The sequence below is a fragment of the Heterocephalus glaber genome, unplaced genomic scaffold (assembly GCF_053883595.1).
Source record: "Heterocephalus glaber isolate CG9 unplaced genomic scaffold, H.glaber_assembly_v1.0 deba00001586, whole genome shotgun sequence".
NCBI classification, from domain to species: domain Eukaryota; kingdom Metazoa; phylum Chordata; class Mammalia; order Rodentia; family Bathyergidae; genus Heterocephalus; species Heterocephalus glaber.
The window spans coordinates 4,763,343-4,779,496 of NW_028258364.1; the positions used below are offsets into that span (position 1 = coordinate 4,763,343).

Genomic DNA, 16,154 nt, shown 5'->3' on the forward strand with positions numbered 1-16,154 from the left:
ATACCTACAATGTACCAATAAAAGAATTTAATATAAAAAAAAAAGACTTACAATAGCCAAGAACCCAGAAACCCAACAGAAGAATAAAATCTTATAAGCAGTTAGAGAAAAGAAACAAATCACCTAAAAGGAAAGCCCATCAGAATCACATCAGACTTCTCAACACAAACCCTCGAGTCAAGGAAAGGCTGGAGTAAAGTATTTCAAACCCTAAAAGAAAATAACTTCTAACCTGGACTGTTGCATCCTGCAAAATTATCTTTCAAAATCAATGGGGAAATTAGATACTTCCACGACAAAGAACACCTGAGAAATTTCATGAACACCAAACCAGCACTCCAAACAATTCTAAACAATATCCTAGAAAAAGACAATGAAGGTCACAAATCCATGAGGCCCAACAGAGGGAAGCAGCCAGGCAAGGCAAGAAACTAAAGGGAAAGGGGGAAAGATAAATAAATAAGCCAACAACAGCAAGATATCATGACAAGGATGAGTCAATATCTATCAATTATAACCATCAATATTAATGGCCTCAATTCACCAATTAAAAGAAATAGACTGGCAGAATGGATTAAGAAGCAAAATCCAACTATATGCTGTGTACAAGAAACACACCTAACTCAAAAAGAAACTCATAGACTGAAAGTAAAAGGATGAAAAACAGTTCTCCACACAACAGGAATCTGGAAAAAAGCAGAGGTAGCAATCTTATTTGCAGACAAAGTAGATTTCAAACCAAAATTAATTAAGAGAGACAAAGATGGTCACTACATCCTTGTGAAGGGAACAATCCAAGAGGAAGAGATGACAATCCTAAATATATATGCACCAAATATGAATGCTCCCTATATTAATGGACATGAAAAACCAAATAAGCACTAACACAATTGTAGTGGGGGAATTCAATACCCCACTATCACAAATAGACAGAAAATCAACAACAAAATTCTAGAACTGAACCAAGCTATTGAACAAATGGACTTAATAGATGTTTACAGAGTGTTCCACCCCATAAAGTCAGAATATACATTCTTTTCAGCTGCACATGGAACATTCTCCAAAATAGACCACATGCTAACTCATAGTACATATTTAAGTAAATGTAAAAGAATTGAAGTTACCCCCTGTATATTACCAGAACATTGTGCAATAAAATTGAAGATCAATAGCATAAGAAACTGAAAACCCCCACAAACACCTGGAAATTGAATAACACTTTCCTGAACAACCAATGAGTCACAGAGGAAATTAAAGAAGAAATTAGACAGTTTCTACAAGTAAATGATAATATCAGTACAACATACAGGAAGCTGTGGGACACAATGAAAGCAGTTCTATGAGGGAAATTCATAGCAGTGAATGCCCATATTAGGAAACATAGAGAGCTCAAATAAACAACCTAATGAAGAACCTCAAGATCCTAGAAAAAGGAAAGCATGACAAACCCAAAACTCCTACAAGAGAGGAAAATGTATATATCAGAGCAGATATCAATGCAATGGAGACTAAGAGAATGACACAAAAAAATCAATGAATAAAAGAGTTGGTTTTTTGAAAGAATAAATAAAATTGATAAACCTTTAGCTAACCTTAGAAAAAAAGGAAAAAAAAAAAAAAGCTCAGATCCATGCAATTAAGAATGAAAAAGGTGAAGTCATAACAGATCCAGCAGAAATCCAGAGGATCATCAAAACCTTCTTTGAGAACCTGTACTCTAATATAATGGAAAACACAGAAGAAATGGACAGATTCCTGGATACATATGAATTGCCAAATTTAAATGAAGAAGATATAGAAATTCTAAACACCCCAATTACAATGAGTGAAATTGAAGATGTAATAAAAAATTTACCAACAAAAAAGCCCAGGTGCTGATGGCTTCACTGAATTCTGCAAGACATTTAAAAAAGAAGTATCACCATTACTCTTTAAAGTCATCAATGAAATTGAAAGGGAAGCAATACTCTCAAATTCATTCCTGGAAGCAAGTGTTACTTTGATTCCAAAACCAGGGAAAGACTCAACCCAAAAAGAGAACTACAGGCCAATCTCCCTAATGAACATAGATGCAAAAATCCTCAACAAGATACTGGCAAACAGAGTACAGAGTGTCATCCAGAAGATCATCCACCCTGACCAAGTCAGATTTATGCCAGGGATGCAAGGATGGTTCAACATATGTAAACCAATAAATGTAATATGCTATATTAACAGAGCCAAGGACAAAAACCCTAAGATCATCTCAATAGATGCAGAACAAGCATTCAACAAAATCCAACACCCATTCATGATTAAAAAAAATACCCTACAGAAAATTTGAATAGAAGGTCTTATTCTCAGCCTGATTAAGGCTATCTATGAAAAACTAACAGCCAACATCATATTAAATGGTCAGAAACTGAAAACTTTCATGCTAAAATCAGGAACAAAACAAGGATGCCCACTATCACTAACCCTGTTCAATATAGTTCTGGAAACATTAGCCACAACAATTAGAAAAGAGAAAGGAATAAAAGGAATAAAGATTGGAAAGGAAAAACTAAAACTGTCATTATTTGCTGATGATATGATACTTTACATAGGAGAACCAAAAAACCCGGTCAAAAGACTTCCAGACTTAATTGACAGATTCAGTAGAGTAGCTGGATACAAGGTCAATACTCAAAAAACAATAGCCTTCTTGTACACAAATAACAGACTCACTGAGAGAGAAATTAGGGAAGCAATTCCTTTTACAATAGCACTTAAAAAACCCGAAATATCTAGGAATAAATCTAAGAAAGGAAGCAAAGACCTCTACAATGAAAATTACAGCACTCTGAAAAAAGAGGATATAAGAAAATGGAAAGACATCCCTTGCTCCTGGGTAGGAAGAACCAATACAGTGAAAATGGCCATACTTCCAAAACTGCTTTACAGATTTAATGCAATGCCAATTGAAATTCCAACAATATACTTCACAGAACTAGAGAAAACAATCCAAAAATTCATTTGGAACTAGAAAAGACCTAGAATAGCAAAAGCAATTCTAGGCAACAAAGATATGGCTGGGGGTATCACAATCCCCAACTTGAAACTATACTGCAAAACTACTGTGATAAAAAACAGCATGGTACTGGCAAAGAAACAGACCTGAGGATCAGTTGAATAGATTAGAAGATGAAAAAACAACTCCAGACACACTCAGCCACCTCATCCTTGACAAAGGAGCCAGCCACCCTCACTGGAGGAAAGATAGCCTCTTTAATAAATGGTGTTGGAAAAACTGGATTTCAACCTTCCAAAGATTAAACTAGACCCATATCTAACTAAGATATCACCATGCACTAAACTAAGATTGAAGTGGATTAAAGATCTAAATATTAAAACAAACACTAAACTTGCTAGAAGATACGTTAGGTAGAACCCTTGAAGACATTGGCATAGGAAAAGACTTTATGAACAATACTTCAGTAGCACAGGAACTAGCACAAAGAATCAACAACTGGGATCTTATTAAAAAGCTTCTGCACAGCAAGAGAAACCACCAACAGAGCAAAGAGACAACCCACAATGTGGGAAAAAATTTTTAGCAGCTGTTCCTCAGACAAACGTCTACTATCTAGAATATATAAAGAAGTTAAAAAGATCCGACGCCCCAAATTTAAAGAACCAATTCAAAATGGGCATCTGAAATGAACAGACAGTTCTCAGACAAAGAAGTAAAAGCAGCAAATAAACGTGAAAAAATGTTCAACATCACTGGTCAGTTGAGAAATGCAAATGAAAACAACACTGAGATTCCACCTCACCCCAGTAAGAATGGCTGCTATTATGAAATCAACCAATAACAAATGCTTTTGCGGCTATGGGGAAAGAGGAACCCTGCTCCACTGCTGGTGGGAGTGTAGACTGGTGCAACCACTGTGGAAATCAGTATGGAGATACCTCAGAGAACTAGGACTGGAAGTACTATTTGACTCAGCTATTTCCCTGCTGGGGATCTTCCCCAAAGAATTAAAATAATCATACCATAGTGATATATGTGCACACATATTTATAGCGGCAGTTTGTGATAGCTAAAGCTTGGCAACAACCCAAGTGCCCACCAACTGGAAACTGGATAAAGAAGATGTGCTTTTTTTTTTTTTTATAAAATGGAGTACTACTCAGCTGTAAAGAATGACATATTAAGAGACATTTGCAGCTAAATGGATGCATATTGAGGCCATACTCTTAAGTGAAATAAATAGGACAAACATGCGTAAATACAGAATAATTTCTCTGGTGTGAGAAACTGAAAGTGTAAATAAGGTCTAAAATGATTAAAATGAATAATTCATAATTTCAAATAGGAAGAAAATGTCCAAAGGGGTAGGGGAAGTGGGAGGGGAAGGAGTAAGGAAAGAAGGGAAAGGAAAAATTATGAGAAAAGGAAAAAATGGAAACAAAGTCTTTGTAAATAGAGAATGGTGGAGGGGGTCAAGGGAGTATAGGGAATGGGGAAAAAATAAGAACCAAGATACCTCATGTACACGTACAAGTATCCAATGATAAATGTAATATTGTATACCTAAAATGTACCATTAAAAGAATTTAAGCAAACAGACACACACAAAAATAAATCTATGACTGTTTTCTTAACTCATAATATTTGTCCTTATATAAGGGAAGCTATTTTCTTGTTTCAAGAATTCTGTTAGTATGAAGAATAGTCCCCTTCTGGTTAGGACTCATTGTGTGTGAGCTGAATTTAGTTTATTGATTCCACATTTTCATTTAGAAGTTCTTTGTCCTCCATTTTGTATTTGAAAAATGAAAAAATTTTAATATTTAGTTATGTTACCAAACTTTTCTTCTAATGCAGAGTCACTAGTATGTAACTCTCTTCAGTTACATAGCCACTGTTGAATAAGCTGAATTTTTCTGAAAGTGAGTCTCCATCTAGTAGTTTTCTTAAAAAATTGGTCAGTGGCCAATATAATAAAGTTATTTTCTTTGGTCTGGAAAAATTCAGTTAAATCTTCTAATGATGCATTAATGAAGCAAGTTTCATGCAAATGTTATAATTTAAGTGAATAAGTATTTATGTGATTCAGATTTCCTAGGAACAGCCTAGTGGCCACTATTTGGTAGACTGTTACAATAAGGGCTTAGCATTAAGTTCTCTGTTAATGTTGTCACTAGGCTGTCATAGTCCTTGGAGTCTTAAATGAAGTTTATTTGAGTAATTACCCCACGAAGGTGTTAAAATTGTCTTATGGTTATTAGCTATACTTTAATGTTATCAGCTCCTATTAAATAAATCAAGGGTCAAACAACAGGGAAACAGAACATTTGTAATGGAGGCTTTATTGCAATTGAGAATTACAAAAGATGAAGAAAAGTCATAATAAGCAAATCTCATAATGATAATAACATAAAACCTGACTTTTCAAATATCATTTAAGCTGTTTTTATTAAGAGATGGTCTGAGAAACAGGAAAGAATAGATTGCATTTAAACCCATAATAAAATTAGTGGGCACATAAACATATACACACATACACACACACTCCAAATAAACAGCACCCATATCCATATCACTATTATATTACATCCAGGAGAAGCCTAGTATGAGACCTCAAATTTAGAATTCTAAAAGCTAGAATTTACAACAAGCTCTTTCATTTTAAAAATAGAGAGCTTACTCTTGTCTAGGGTGATTGTAGTTCAAACTGGATTGAACAGAATTCAACCTAAGAATTCTTACCTTTGCAGTGATAAGGAAGGTGGTCTCCAATAATTCTCCATAGCTTCTTCCTCCCTTTTACCTTACTTTGGGAGGATGACAGAAGATGGTGACCAGTGGGAGCTCTGAGGCCTTTGCTGGAACATGGAAAGAGAAAGAAATCAAGTCACAGAGTTTCTATACTTCTCTGACCATTGCATCTGTACTATTCTTCCAGTCCAAGTTGCATAGATCAATTCAGTAGCATTTTAAGTCATTTTCTCAGCCCTGCTCTTCCTATTACACATAGTGCCAAACTCTTCTGCTATGGGAATAAGCTCCAAGATTATCTTTATCCTGTTCAAAAAATATCTTCAGTGGCTCCTGACATTGTACCAAATTTCACTTAGATGATTGAATTGACTTCAGATATTTAAGGGTCTCTGAGATAAATTTTATGCCCTAAATTCCAGTCTCCACACCTTGTAGTGTGTTCTACAGTTCCTTAGCCAGGTGAAGGGATTGAGTTTTCCAGAAACTCAACTTAAACACAAACACATTGAAATCATCAGAGACAGGATTAGTGTGAGGTCATGTAAAAATGAATTTACATTCACAGTTTTGGTGAATTTATAAAGGGTACTATTAATGTCAACTTTATAACATGCTATTTCAGGATACTAGTTGTGCTTACATCATATATACAGCAAAATTCTCTACTGCTAGCTTTAAGAGAAAACTTTCAGGAGATCCATGGTAATTTCAAAGGACAAGTAACTCTTGACTTCTATTGTTTTTCCTATGTATCCAGTGATTACATGATGTCTTTTAAATCCTGGAGTCTGAGAGTGCTTCAGTTAGGTAGAGATAACTGGAGTCTACCCTCTATGGAGAAGAGACACAGTTAGCCAGACCTAACTTGCAGAAGTTTTACTTCTTTGCAAAGGCCCATGAGAGGATAAATGGGATCCTGATATCAGTTTTACAGGACTTATAAAAAGGTACTTTCAGGATTTATACTTGTCATGTTCCAGTCTTGTCACTTTATTGTATGGCCTTGATCAGTCTCTGAATTTCAGTTCTCATCTTTGAAAAATTAAAATTAAAACCAGGATAAAGAGATAGTTTACCAGTATTTGGATACTGAACTGAAAAGAGTGTTGTCCATGGTTATTTTGGGTGGACTTAATGTATGTCAAATCTATGGAATGGGAAGCATCTTGGGGTGAAGGAATTTGTACTCGGGTATATATAAAGACAGCTGTTGGAGATAGGGTCCTGACTGAAAAAAGCTGCATAAAAATACACTTCATGTAGTAACAAATACCTTCTGACCAATTAATTCTAGCTCAGTGTTTTCAAAGTTTGGCAGAAGCAGCATGAAAAAATTACTAACAACCAAGTGTTAAGAATGAATATTATAAAACTAGATGTTTTTACTTTAAAACTATGAATATTAATGTTCTCATTCTGACAATATCACACGGGCAACTAAATATCATCTATCTGATGAACACTGATGGATAAATAATGCATTAATGCAAATACTTGTACTTCCCATATGATAAATGATGAAAGATAAGTTTCTGCTTTGAGGTGTCAATTTGGATGTGTTTAGATGTGCATCCACATATATATATATATATATATACACACACACACACATATATATATACATACATATATAGACTAGTAGATCTTCATGCAGAAATGTAGGTATTTATTTACAAAATAGTAGATAATATGTACTATGCTAGATGCTGTGAAGGATATAAACATATTTTAAACAAAAATATAGTATAGTAAAAATGACATCTGAACCCCAGTCTGAAAAAAAAGAAAAACCAGAGCCAGTGATCAGACTTATGTGTGTTTTCTGGGAGAATATAATCCTGAGGGAAGGAAGAAAGGAAGAAAGGAAGAAAGGAAGAAGAAGAAGAAATGGATATGAAGCAGATATGGAGGAAAGGGAACACAACATATTGCATTACTGTGGGGGGTCAAAACTTATCCAGAAAGAATTGCATAACCAGGTGTCTCTGGAGAAGCCCCAAGGGACACTGCATACTCTAATAGATGGGGGGTGGGGGCTGACAAACATGTGTTACCAGTTCCTTCCTTTTCTACTTTCCATTCTCTCTGTCTCTTTATTTTCTCCTTTTAATTCCTTGCACTTCTGGGTTCTTTACTCCTGCTCATGATGCAGCCCTCAGATCAGCTGCATCTCCATGAATCCCACTGGGCAGGGCTCAGTTGTTGGGGGTCATTCAGCTCCAACTGTGGAGAGACAAAGGAGGTGTGCTTCTGGAAGATGAGGTGATGCTGGGGTAGGATGTCCAGAGAGTTTGACTATGGGAAAGAAAGGCAATTGGCAAAGACAAAGAAAAGGTAGAATGTGCAGAATTGGGAAGTACATAAAGTGAGCCCAATACAAATGCCATTTACTATTGGGAAATTGTTAAAAATAGTACGTTAGGTGTTTCAAGATAAAAAGATCACTGATACTTTTGAATTGTCTTTGAACATTTATTTTAAGAAAGAGGAGGAAACAAGCATTGAATACATGCCTGTGCTGTGCCAACATTCATTTTCTTAAAAAGAAAGTGTGAATAAACACCGGATACACAGCTTTGCAGTAGAGGATAAGACATATCCAAGAAGAAACAAAGAAACTTGGAAAGGAAGAGCAAGGGGTCATACAAATTGAATGTGAAAATGGATTTAATCATATTTAAATACAGGTTTATTGAAATTAGCCAGATAAAATAATTTAAGTCTCATGTATAATAGTTCTGGTGTCAAAAAATAATCCTCTTTTATTACTTTGACAATCATTCTTATGACGCATAAGAAAAAAAATACAAAGTCAACCAAAAATAAAGTTCTGCTTTACAAGAGTGATGCCAAACAGAAATATCCAGCTTTTGTTAGATTTCTGGTTTATTAATATACTTCTCTACATTCTGGAAAATGTTTTGGTTACTTTCTTATTGTTCTTTAAGAAATTAGAAAGGCATTAATAGATTAAAAAAATTTTTTACTTCAAAGAATTTTGTACGAGTTCATTTGAAGAAAAAGATTCAGAGATCCAGGCAATGTTACAAGTAGATAATTAAAAATAATTGCTCTAGAATGAGACAAATAAGAAAAGACTTATTCGCTGTTTTTCTTGAGGCCCACTTTTGTCTTTCAAATAATTATTATATCATATCCTATTAAGTACCTTTTCAGGGGCAATATATTGTTTGATATTAAGAAATTAGCAAAATTTGTATATGAAACATTTTGTTTAGATAAATATTAATTTATTTTTAAGAAACTTGCAAAACTAGTTGCTTCTACTCCAAAATGAGTGCAAATGCTGCGACTGCTGTTAATTCTGCATCTTGTGGAGTGTCCCGGCAGGTTGAAGCAGGGCTGGAGTGAATGAGGGGTATGGTCTGCAGCCTGCAGCTATCTTCCCTGGGTAATCACATTGTTTGCCTGGGTGATGAATAGAGCTCTATTTGTGGGTTTCACTTCCTGGGTGTTATAGTTTAGTTCTAGAATGTTCCCTCCAAAGTCTCATATGTTCAGATTTGCAGTTTTTAGAAGATAATTGAATGATGGAGGCACTATATTTATCCTCTGATAAATTCATAACTGAGAGTGCTGTTAGGAGATGAGGCCTTGTAAGTGGAGGGGGTGTATCTCCCTTCCTGGCTCCTCCTTTTGCTCTCTGCTCCTTGGCCACCCTGATGTGAGCATCTTTCCTCTAGCAGACTCTTCTTCCAAGCCACTTCTATCTTAGTGCTGGCCAAACGTGGACTAAAAATGTGAGCCAGAATAAATCTCTCCTGGGTTAAGTTGTAGCTGTTGGATATTTTATCCCAAAGATGAGGAAAGTGACTAAGGCATCAGTGAATTCTACTTTTCTTGGTGTTTGTGTAAATCCTCTGTAATATTCTCTTTACTAAATTGGACACTGATGTACAGGGGTTGTTCATTCCTTTGATGTCCCCTCAACATTCACATGAGCAGCACAGAGTGGGTAAAGGGGAACATGACATGGAGTTACTTGAGGTGACAACTGAAAGTCTTAGAACTGCATGATTTGTGTAACAATCCCACCTTGAGGTGGTTGGAAGTTCTTTCCAATTCATCCCAGTTCAAGTTATATGCTGTAAAGAAACTCTGTAGTCAAAGAATTCTTCAAAATCGTACAGCACAGTTCTTAGCTTATTCCAAACATAGTCAAGAAACTCAAGAAATTTAAAGGCCTGAAGTTTTCAAATAGATGAAATAAAATCTGTATATGTCCTCTGTGCTAGTTATTAAATAGTTTTTCATATAACTTTAGCTATTCTCAACAATTGTCTTGTCTCTGAGGTTCTGAATGATTCAGACTTCCTAAACATTGTTGTGCACAGAGTCTCAGTCAAATGGTACAAGGTAGTTCTACCATCAGTAGAATTTGCAAGATATCAATGTAGGAAGCCTGAGCTAAGTTTAGATTTGCAAAATAATTTGCAATTTTCCGGAGCTATTATTACTTGCCTCTTAAGGACAAAATATTTAGTATTGTTCACTATTATTATTCATTATATACATTATACATTATATACATTCATTATTCACCATTATCATTCATTATTACTAGTACTGTTCATTATATACATATAAATATCTGATATCCAATTTGTTATTGTAAGTATTTGTTGAACATCTTATTTGGCCCCTATATGAACCCAGAGATGTAAAGATAAGTAAGTTAAAAAATAAAGGAGGCAGAAATGAACAGGAAAGAAAAAGTATCTGCATTATGGTTCCCCAAAGGGGCAGATTCAATATTTTATATATATATATATATATATATATATATATGTGTGTGTGTGTATATATATATATGTATATATATATATATTATGATTATATAACGGTTTTATTAGATAGGCTATAGGATCAGAAGCAGAAAAGTTTCAGTGGCTGTCTGCTGGATCAGAGAAGGAATGATCCAAAATGGCCCTCTGCAAACTGCAGAGTCAGAGGACCCAGTAGCAGCCAAAAGTCGAAGGCCTGGAAGCTTATTGCAGAGTCATTGGTTCAAGCCTGCCCTGGAAGGCCCAAGAGTTTGCCTTGGTAGGCTGTGATGGTAGGCTGAAGGAACTGGAGACCAATATCCAAAAACAATGGGGAAGACCTGGATCTTCTCTGAAAAAAGGGACATATTTCCTTCTTTCACTTTTTATCCTGTCCAAGTTACAAACCTATTCTTGGTGCCACCCACATCTGGGGTGAGTCTTGTCCCTCTCAGTTTGCTGATCATCCACAGACACACCCAGAACTTGTGGTTCTTACTCAAGTTGACATATCACAATTAATAATCACAGAACCAAAGTAAAATAAATCACCATCAAGGTTCAGTGTAGGGGGAAAGAGTTGTAGTTATGTTATTAGATCTTGAAGACATTATTATATTGTGATACAATAGGTATGGAATAAGGATTATCTAGAGAACAATAATCTTTGTAGGTATATTATGCTTAAGAAAGCATGAAACAGAAGTATATACATATGGGAAATTTTATTACATTGTATACCAAAGATCTGTGTACTTCTTTGAATGTAAATTATAATTCAAAAGAAAGAAGGTATGGAAGTATGTATTACATTTAGTACCATTGCCCTTTACCTTATCATTACCTTGGTAAATAATTTCACATTTTATATATGTTTGTTAAGTATCTGTTCATTTGCCTAATATTTTAAAAAACAATTCCAATATAATTCTCATTCTATATTAGTATCATCTTCTCCAGCCTTATGGGAGAGATAAATGTTAATGATAAAAAGGTCTTTACATTGTATCACGGTTTGGGGATTTTCTAGGACATTGGATTAAGATAGAGCAATTTTCCACGCAGCCACAGATCTAGAACAAACATTCTGGTGCCCTGGAAACCTGGCAGTACCTTGAAACCCCAGATTGCAGGGCTGCAGAACTTCATTTTGAACATTGTGAGGCTTCCTCCTAAATAAGCAACAAATTGATTTTGTGGTCAGAAACCCTATGCTGAAGTACAAGGCAAGGTAAAAAATGTGAATTTATGCAGTTTGGAGAAAGCATAGAGATAATGTCAACTTTAATTCCAACACTGAGAGTAGGCCAAAGGTCATGAGTCGAAATTAAAGAAAAATGGAAAACAGATGTCAGGAAGCTCACTATAGGGAGAGAAAGACAAGCAGTAATAAAAACTACTAAAAAGAAAACATAGCTAAAACACACACACAATACACATGAACTAAGAACATGATCGTATGGGGGTCTTATTTCCATAATGAGATATTTAGAATAGTTTCTAATATTTAAAAAATATTTTTCTAAAGGATTTAATTTCATATATTCTCTTCCTTTCCTCTAGAGACAGAATTCAGGAGTTAAAAAGATCTTAGGATCTGCCATTTATAATCTTCTGAAAAGACAATGCCTGGCAACTGGCCCCTTCTCCACAACCGAAAACATGGACCCTTGATACTCCAAATAATCAAACATTAATTTAAAAAGAAAAAGAGTTTATCTTTCAATTGACAATAGTTGTTACTTTAAAATATACATTTATTCTTAAATTATCTTCCCATTAGGATTTTTGAATAAATATCCTTGACCTTTGTAAGAGCACATTTATTCTGTTGAGAATAGTCACTTAAGGCAGGATTTCATTCTAGATTATATAATGTTCCATAATGACTCTCCAATGGATTGTAAGAATTCTTTTTGTATCGAAAAAGGAACTGTGTTAACATTTTGAACTTTACAGCTCATCTCTAGCTAAAATAAAAAGATATTGCAAGATCAAAAATATAAATATATGTATGCTTTAGAATCTTATAAGCAAACACACAATGAACATCTGTAATCTCTCCTGAAACTTTTCCCTGTGTTATCTTTCAGAACATCAAACAAGAATCATAAAGATGAAAAAGAGGCATCATAACATGACTGGAAAGCAATTCCCTACATTCTAAATAAAACCACAACTAAGACAAATTATTTAAAATGCATATCCTTCCGTATGTTTGTTGATGCAGAAGCTCCTGCTGATGTCTCTGTGCATTTGTTTTGATTGGTATTAACCCATTGACTTAATTGATGACAAAGGGGGGTTGGCATGCATGTGCAGTAGGTATGTAATTAAGAGGATGTAATTAAGAACCATTGTTGGACGCACTTACATTACGGATGTAATTATGAAGAAAGAAGACTCAGAGCAATAGTCAAGGCAAGAGTGCCAAAGTATGCTTGGGAACTCAGAAAGTAAAATGATTCCTTTGGAGGAGGAACTTCCATAGTCATGTACTACATAGGCAATGATAGCACTGGGGGAAGCATCTAGGAGTCACCATGTCCAGACTCATCAGCCCGTAGCAAATCATCTGCCCTTGTCATCTCTTGCTCTCATCCTGTTCTTCCAGACAAAATCCATGGCATACAATTTTTATGTGCATTCTTATTTTCTCATGAGTAGACACATTAATGTGACGAATTTAACCATAGTTCATTTTATTTATGAGCCTCTGGTTAAATGTTAATAGCTTGAAGTCAAGTATCAAACAGAAGAATTTGGAGCTAAAGATCTTGGAATCTGTGCATACTGACTATGCAACAGGAATAAGGTACAGCCATCTTGTTTCTTTAGCTGCTTTAATGCTATTAAACTGTGAGTGTTATGCTTATTAAACATCAAGCACTATTCTAAATATTGTAGATATGTTAACTCATTAATCCTCATGACAACCACATTTGGCAGCTACTATTATTATCATCTCCATTTGAAAGTTGAATTCATTTAGACAGACAGAAATAAAGTAATTTGCCCAATGAGTGGGAGATCTAGGTATAACTCCTAAATTTGTGCTCTTAACCACCCTGTTACCATTTCTGTCTCTTCACAGTTGCCAAAGAAATTCTTTTATGATCATCTTGTTATTAGAAGGGATCAAAATTATTAGATTTGACAGGGTGCAGAGTTGTTCATTTGCATAGTTTTCCCCAAATCACTGAGTCTGTTTTATGTATTGCATATACAACTCTTACCACAGCAGATATCACTGAACATACTAATGTCATTGAGTAAATTCATCATCATTCTGTCTGTAGTGCAAATTATGTATAGCCTCAACATTAGCATGATAACCCAATTTATAATAAGACAGGCAAGATTCTACTTAAAGATTAATTTGAAAGGAGAATTCTGATCTCATAGCCATTAAATTGCTAGTTTGATCTGTTTGGGAAACATCCAAAGGGTTAATATGTGTTTCTTACTGAAGGGAAATGAAAATTCAGGACTGGTGGTACACTTAGAGTGAAAAGGAAGAAGGAGAGAACAAATTAAGCAAAAAAGACTTTTCAGAAGCAATTCTTTCTTCACAGTACATAGAGCCTTCATAGGTAGATAAAATTTAGCCTTAGATACATCTTGCTGTGCATAGCAATAATCTTTATTATTGAAACAAAACAACTTTATTCATAATCATTTTCTTCCGGCCAACCAGATGTGGTTACTCAAGGAGATTAACTAGAACCCGATGGGTTTCAGCCTCTGTTCAGCAATGCTAGCCAAATGCTATAATTACACAGGATGCAGGCGGAGATACTGTTGACCTTGTACTTAGAAATAGTCCTAGATAATAAGTTGAACTGTCAGATTTGCAGGTCAGGCTTTTCAATCACTAGGGGTGTATGTGTAAAAGGATAGGGAAAAAAAGCAAATGAGAACAAAACAAAAATTTCTTATCACTCTAGCTGTCCTGAACGAAGGTATCTAATAAAGACAGAAACTTCAGGAGGTAGGAGCACATTCCCCAGCACAGCACAGACCCGCAGAACTGTCTGAAGGATGAGCCTTCCCGAGGCAAATGTCACCTTTGTCCCTTCTGAGCCCATGGAGCCTGCGCGGGACTTGTGAGAACCTTTCCATTTGACACTGTGCACAGCACACTGCTACACTTGATCTTAGCCAAAAGGCCGAGAAGTGATATAGCACACTGCTGATGTTATGAAATTTGCATTAATTGGAAAAGCAGTCTTTGTCACATTTTGTCCTTTTAGAGGGATTGGATTTCCTTAGAACACTGCTTCATTTCGCTCACGATTTCAGATACAGAGCACATTCCTCAGTGGTATTCTACCAAATTTAGGGGGTTTCAAGAGAACAGCTTGTTATCCTAAATATTTTAATGACCCAGAACCAAAATATTTTGTTCCTTATAGACATAATGCTTATATTCAACTTTCAAATTGCGAGACTTCTAAGATATGACTGTTGGAAATCTACCAAAGATGAAAGAGGCATTTTGTTAATGGTTAATGAATCTTTAAATCATTTGGAAGCTAACTAGCTCAAAGTGCCTCACTTTAGGTCTCTTTTTCCCCAGTACCGGGGATCGAACTCAGGACCTTGCGCTTTCAAGGCAGTCACAGGAAGGTCTTCGTAAATCTATAAAACTGTGTATGTTTCCTTGCCTTAATAAATTTTAAGTTGAATGTGAAAGTATCTTACATAAATTAAATGTTGTGCCACACTCTCCTTGCAGTCCAATACCTCTGAAGTGCTATATATGCAGAATTTGTGCCTTTCCTGTGAGGGGTCCCTTTTCAAGGGTTGTCTTTGTTCCCACCCCACTTCTTTGTAGTCATCTCTCAAAGCTGTATCACAATGGCACTACATCTGTGGAGTTTTCATTACCACATCTCTTTTCCTTCCTTCCAGCAATTAATTGTTCTTTCTTTGTTTGGTTCACAGTAAAATGTTCATGTATTACATTCTATTATTATTATTATTACTATTATTCTCAGGTTACCGATGGTTTTTCTAGCTACAGTCTTTAAGGACATGGACAGTGGTTTGTCTTTGATCACTAGGGCAAAAGAACAAGAACATAAGAGGCATCTATTAAATCTTTGTTGAATGCATGGTTGCATAGTTAAACTGTCAAACAAGTCATTCTAAAGAAAAAGGTCAGGCTTTAGTTCAGCTCCTAACTTTTTAATCTTTTGAAATATCAAAGAAGCAAAATTGTGTACCCTATTGTATAAAGCCAACTGTAGGTGAAGAGCCAACCAAAAGACATGATTAGAACTCTTCCTCCTTATTCTTCATATATCCATGGGGAAGAGGAAAATTCTTAAAGCTCCAGAAGAATTTAAAGGACAAGCATTTGTAGCTCCTCTCCACTCTCTGATTGATAATTGATAATGGGGAAGAGACAATGAACAGTTGGCTCAAGGTTTTCTGGATCCTTTCTAAATTTCTTGCGTTCTGCTGTTTAAACTCTTGCAAGCTCAACAGTAGGCCTGTGTCTTCAGGTGGGTGTGTATTTTCAATGCACAAAATATTTACTAGGCCTGCAGAAGAATGTGGCTTTATTGGTTACAAAATGGCTCAGTTTTTTTGTCTCATTTTATTTGTAATATATATAT

At 35.3% G+C, this 16,154-nt stretch overlaps 1 long non-coding RNA gene across 1 annotated transcript in view; it reads left to right on the top strand.

Annotated features, from left to right (window-relative positions):
• The window catches only part of LOC147823397 (uncharacterized), a 196,996-nt gene that overhangs the window by 13,221 nt on the left and 167,621 nt on the right, over positions 1-16,154 (top strand). The gene's annotated exons all lie outside the window — the stretch shown is intronic.